Raw genomic sequence first — 6,000 nt, 5'->3', positions numbered from 1 at the left:
TCAGTAGCTTAATCCATGGTCATACTACACTACTTCTCATATTCACATCATGGAGACGTTCCTCCTTGGAACGCTCATTCACAATCCAAATCTCATAATTCCATTCAAATCACCATTTGTACATATTCACAATTTCTCTTATTCAGATTCGCATTCTGTATTCCACTCTCTTAATTTAAATACAAGTTACTTTTAATAGATCACAACGACTGTATTACAGTGCACTGTAGTCTCGTTTCTGAACAAAAGAAACGAATCTGTATCCATTTACGTGAGTTAAGAACACTTAAGAATTTATTTGAGATTGAATCAAAAAGATCTGAATAATACTTAGAATAATTCTAAGTATAATACTGGAGATTGAATAAAAAGGATAAGTATAATTTAGATATATTTCAATAGATAACCAGAATACGAAAGAAATTCAGATATGAACACTGTCATAAAAAAAACCGAACGTTAAATAAGAATTTGAACGAACACCATATACGTTCGCTCACGAGTCCAGGATAGGACGAGCGTTCAGTTATAAAACCGAACACTGCTTAGGACGAACGCCAGTCAATGACCGAGCATCAAATAAAACTAACGCGCATGGAAATGAACGCGCATGGGAACGAACGTTCAGTATCAGACCGAACGCTAACTAGAACGAACGCTCAATCTAAGATCGAGAGTTCCTTTGGGCGAACGCTCAATATAATACTAAGCGCCACTTATGACGAACGCTGGTGAACAAAACCGAGCGTACTATTACCCTTCAATTTAATTTTTAAATGGTTGGACACGCTAAGTTGAGCCGAACGCTCAAACCTAACTCTTGACACAAATAACGCTCGTTCTCGATCCGAATCCTCTCCAAATGAAAGAATTCTTACTCTAAGTTATTGTCCAGTGAAACCGAACGGTATAAGACCGTTCGATGACGAGCGTACACCATCAATCAGAGAAGACCAGACTTTCCAGATTTTCAAACACGAGAATTTCACAGTTTTACATACGATTCATAACTTAGAATTTATCTTTAACATAACTCTCATGCATTCCAAAATTCCTATTATCAATCCATAAATACAGAGTCTTCCATCTTCCAGTTTCAAACATATCATATCAACATACAGTTCAGATCAAAATCATTCCAAATTAGGCAGAATCAATCACATTACAACTCATACATTTCATTCACTGCATTATTTCATACAACATTCCTGATATACATCCATTTCAATTCTGCTTCATCACACATATTCAAAATTCGCATAATGCATACATTTCAGACATCCATCACAATTCATTACTGTCATACAGATCAAACATATATTAAATTAAATTACTAAAGCTTCCCTTACCTGTTACTGCAGTGTACTTCCAATTGCTTAGAATTTTACTCTTACACTCACGGCTTTCTATCCAGGAATTCACTCAACCAATTCCACTAAATCTGATACACCAGAATCACAACAGATCAGATTTCTAATCATGCATGCAACCAGAATTTTGGTTCGCATGAACTAAATGGACAATTATGCAGAATGAGAACTTACCAGTTCAGTTCTCAGTTCTGTTCGGATCAAATTGATGCTCACGGTGCAGTGAAGGTGTCTACGGTCTCTGAAATTAGATCAGAGGAGTTGATAGTGAGGTATTTTAGAGAGAAGATGAAAGAGTGCAGGGAAATACAGAGAAGATGAGAAATCAGAATTCGAGAGAAAGAAGAAGATTGCATGAAAGGAAGAGAAGAGTTTTCAGAGAAATTATTTTCTCTCCCTCGTCAAACGGTTGAGCAGTTACTCACTGCCACCTGGTCTCCACTACAGCTTTTAGAAGCTTCCAAAGTGACATATGGCATTCAGTGCATGCAGAGAGAAAGAGAGTGGAATTTTGACGTGGCAAGGTGAATTAAAACAGTGATCATAGGATGGATTTAAGTGTGTTAATTATCAGGTTCTCACATTCCCCCTAACTACAAAAATTTTCGTCCTCGAAAATTCTAAAGCTTACCAGAGAATAGGTGCGGATACAATTCTCTCACAGCCTCTTCAACCTCCCATGTTGAGTCACCAGTCTTTGCATTCCACACCACTTTCACGAGACTAACATCCTTTCCTTTGTAAAGTCTGGTGCGGCTGTCTTCAATGCAGACTGGTTGCATCTCCAGTGTTCTATCTGGCCGAAGTTGGATATCTTCTAACTCCAATACGTGTGATGGATCCGCTATATATTTGCGGAGTTGAGAGACATGAAAGACTGGATGAAGGTTGGACAGTTGAGGTGGTAACGCCAGTTCATACGCCACTGCTCCAATCCTCTTCAGAATTTGATAAGGTCCAACGTACTTGGGAGAAAGCTTCTTTGGACGAAGGACTCTTCCCACACCAGTGATTGGATTCAACCTCAGAAACACGTGATCTCCAGCAGTGAATTCTAAGGGTCTTCTTCTCTTATCTGCATACGATTTCTGCCTGCTTTGAGAAGTCTTCAAACGCTCTTGGATCAGTTTCACTTTCTCTGTTGTTTGCTGGATTAATTCTGGTCCAGTGACTGCAGTTTCACCTTCTTGGAACCAACACAAAGGAGTTCTACACTTTCTTCCATAAAGAGCTTCAAACGGTGCCATTCCTATGCTTGCTTGATAACTGTTATTGTATGTGAATTCAACAAGCGGCAGAACTTCATCCCATACTCCCATATGATCTATAACACACGTCCTCAACAAGTCTTCAAGAGTTTGGATGGTTCGCTCGGATTGGCCATCCGTCTGAGGGTGATAAGCAGAACTCATCTGCAGTTTGCTTCCCAATTCTCCTTGCAGTGACTGCCAAAAACGAGATGTGAATCTCGTGTCTCTATCTGATATAATGCTTGAAGGAACTCCATGCAGTCTAACAATCTCCTTCACGTATAGCTTAGCCAAATTTGTCATAGACATCTTCAAATTAACAGCCAGGAAGTGAGCGCTCTTAGTCAATCTGTCCACAATCACCCAAATTGAATCATGGTTTCGGACTGTACGTGGCAGATGAGTCACGAAATCCATAGAGATGCTATCCCACTTCCATTCTGGAATTTCCAAAGGCTGCAACAATCCTCCTGGTCTTTGGTGTTCAGCTTTGGCTCTTTGACAAGTTAAGCAAGAGGACACAAAACGTGCAATGTCACTCTTCATACCAGGCCACCAGAATGACAAACGAAGGTCTTGGTACATCTTAGTCATGCCAGGATGCATGCTAAGACGGCTGTGATGTGCTTCCTCCAATATGATTCTCTTCAGCTCGCCATCATTAGGGACACACGTCCTTCCCCGGTAACGCAACATACCGTCTGTTCCTGCATTGAAATCCTTATCTTTACTCAAACTGAGCGCGCTTAATATCTTCACCAGTTCTTCATCCTCACGTTGCTTCTTCCAGATTTGGTCAAATACATCACTGGAAATTCTGAGATTACAGCATCTGATAACATCCGTTCCCAAGTCAAACTGCAATCTTAGATCTCTAAAGCTTTCCACCAAATTCAGCTCCTTCACCATCATTGCAGAGACCCTTACGGCTTTCCTACTCAATGCATCAGCCACCACATTTGCTTTTCCAGGATGATACAGTAATTCAAATTCGTAATCCTTCAAGAATTCAAGCCACCTCCTTTGCCTCATATTCAACTCCTTTTGATCAAAGAGGTACTTGAGACTCTTGTGATCACTAAATACTTGAAACGTTGCACCATACAGATAATGCCTCCAGATTTTTAACGCAAACACCACTGCTGCCAGCTCCAAGTCGTGTGTGGGGTAATTCTTCTCATGAACTTTCAACTGCCTGGAAGCGTACGCCACTGCCTTTCTTTCCTGCATCAGTACACAGCCCAAACCTTGATATGATGCATCACAATACACTTCAAAAGGTTTGGCTGTGTCTGGAATGACCAACACAGGAGCGCTTGTTAATTTCTTCTTCAATTCCTGGAAGCTCTCCTCACATTTATCTGTCCAAGCAAACGGCTGGTCCTTCCTGGTGAGGTAAGTCAGAGGGGCTACTATCTTAGAAAATCCCTCAATGAACCTCCTATAGTAGCCAGCGAGTCCCACAAAACTCCTAACCTCCGTGACTGAACGTGGACTCTCCCAATCCAGCACTGCCTTCACCTTGGCTGGATCCACTGCAATGCCGCCAGCAGAAACAACATGCCCCAAAAACTGGATCTCTTTCATCCAGAATTCACACTTTGAACGCTTGGCATACAGCTCCTTCTCCCTCAACACGCTCAAGACAATCCTCAAGTGGTCTTCATGCTCTTCCAAGCTCTTGGAATATATGAGGATGTCATCAATAAACACCACAACAAATTTATCCAGGTACGGTCTAAAAATTCTGTTCATATAATCCATGAAGATTGCAGGTGCGTTTGTCACTCCAAAGGGCATCACCACATACTCATAATGGCCATAACGAGACCGAAATGCAGTCTTCTGAATGTCCTCCTCTTTCACTCTAATTTGATGATAGCCCGAACGTAAATCAATCTTAGAAAATACACAGGCACCATGCAACTGGTCCAGCAGGTCATCAATCCTTGGAAGAGGATACTTGTTCTTGATGGTCAGCTTATTAAGTTGTCTATAATCAATGCATAGCCGTGAGCTGCCATCCTTCTTCTTTACCAACAATACAGGCGCTCCCCAAGGAGAAGCACTTGGACGGATGAACCTCTTGTCCATTAATTCTTCAATTTGCTTCTTGAGTTCCACTAATTCAGCTGGTGCCATTCTGTAAGGTTGGACCGAGATGGGTGCAGCAGTGGTCACTAAATCAATCGTGAATTCTACCTCACGAATGGGAGGTAAACCAGGTACTTCATCCGGAAAAACATCTGAAAACTCATCCACTACTGTTCTCCCTCCACTGTTATCAACATCAGATGAACGCCCCATCTCATTGTCTTCATATGTCATGATAAGGAAACAGCTTGCTCCTTCCATGATGTCCTCCTTTAACTGCCCAAGAGTGATTGACAGTTCTTCATCTTCTTCAGCTGGAAAGAATAATTCCTTCTTCCCACAGTCAATGAGGATCCGATTGGTAGCCAACCAATCCATCCCCAAAATTACTTCTAAGTCTTGAAGGGGTAGGCAAATGAGATTAACTTTATATCTACGCCCCTCAACTTCTATAGGACATCTTACACAAACTGTAGATGTCTTGATCCCACCAGCCGCTGGGGTTGACACCACCAGATCGAACTGTAATTCGCTCTCCACTAGCCCCAACTTCTCAACACACGCCTTCGAGATGAAGGAGTGAGTCGCCCCCGAATCATACAATACACCACACGGCTTTCCAAACAGTAAACAAGTACTGGTGATAAGGGTACCTGAGCGAGCAGCTTCAGCACCAGTAATAGCGTACACCCTTCCTGTTGCTTGTGCACGTCCACCTCTACCTTGTTGAGTTCTTCCAGCATTTGGAGGTCTCATTACCGCACGGCCTCCCACATTACACTCCTGATCTGAATGTCCATTTCTCCCACATTTGTTGCAGCGTTTAATTCCAGCCAGTTGAGGACAAACCCATCTCAAATGTGGTCCTCCACACTGATAGCACGTCACAGTCCTTGACTGTCCAGTTTGGCCAACCGGAACCAAGGCCTGTGATCCACCAGATGACTGAGTTGGACGAACGTATGGGGATCTTCTTAAGTTCAGTGGGTTTCTGGATGCAACCTGCCCCCTGTTCAACTGCTGCTTCTTCTGTTGCTCGGCCTCAGCAACGTTCTTCTCCAATACCTTTGCTCTTTCAACCATGGCAGGGAAAGATCTGATACATAAGCAGGATATTAACACCTTCAAATCACTCCTCAGCCCATTTTCAAATTTCCTGCACTGCCATTCTTCACTGGTTGCCATGGTATTAAAACGGACAAGATGTTTGAATTTGTTGGTGTATTCTGAGACGGACATACTGCCTTGCACCAATTGAAGGAACTCCACCTCCTTAGCAAAACGCA

The sequence above is a fragment of the Vigna umbellata genome, chromosome 3 (genome assembly GCF_029865625.1).
Source record: "Vigna umbellata cultivar VRB3 chromosome 3, Vumbellata_1.0, whole genome shotgun sequence".
NCBI lineage: Eukaryota > Viridiplantae > Streptophyta > Magnoliopsida > Fabales > Fabaceae > Vigna > Vigna umbellata.
The sequence above is the reverse complement of the archived record's forward strand: the minus strand, read 5'-3'. Positions refer to the sequence as shown.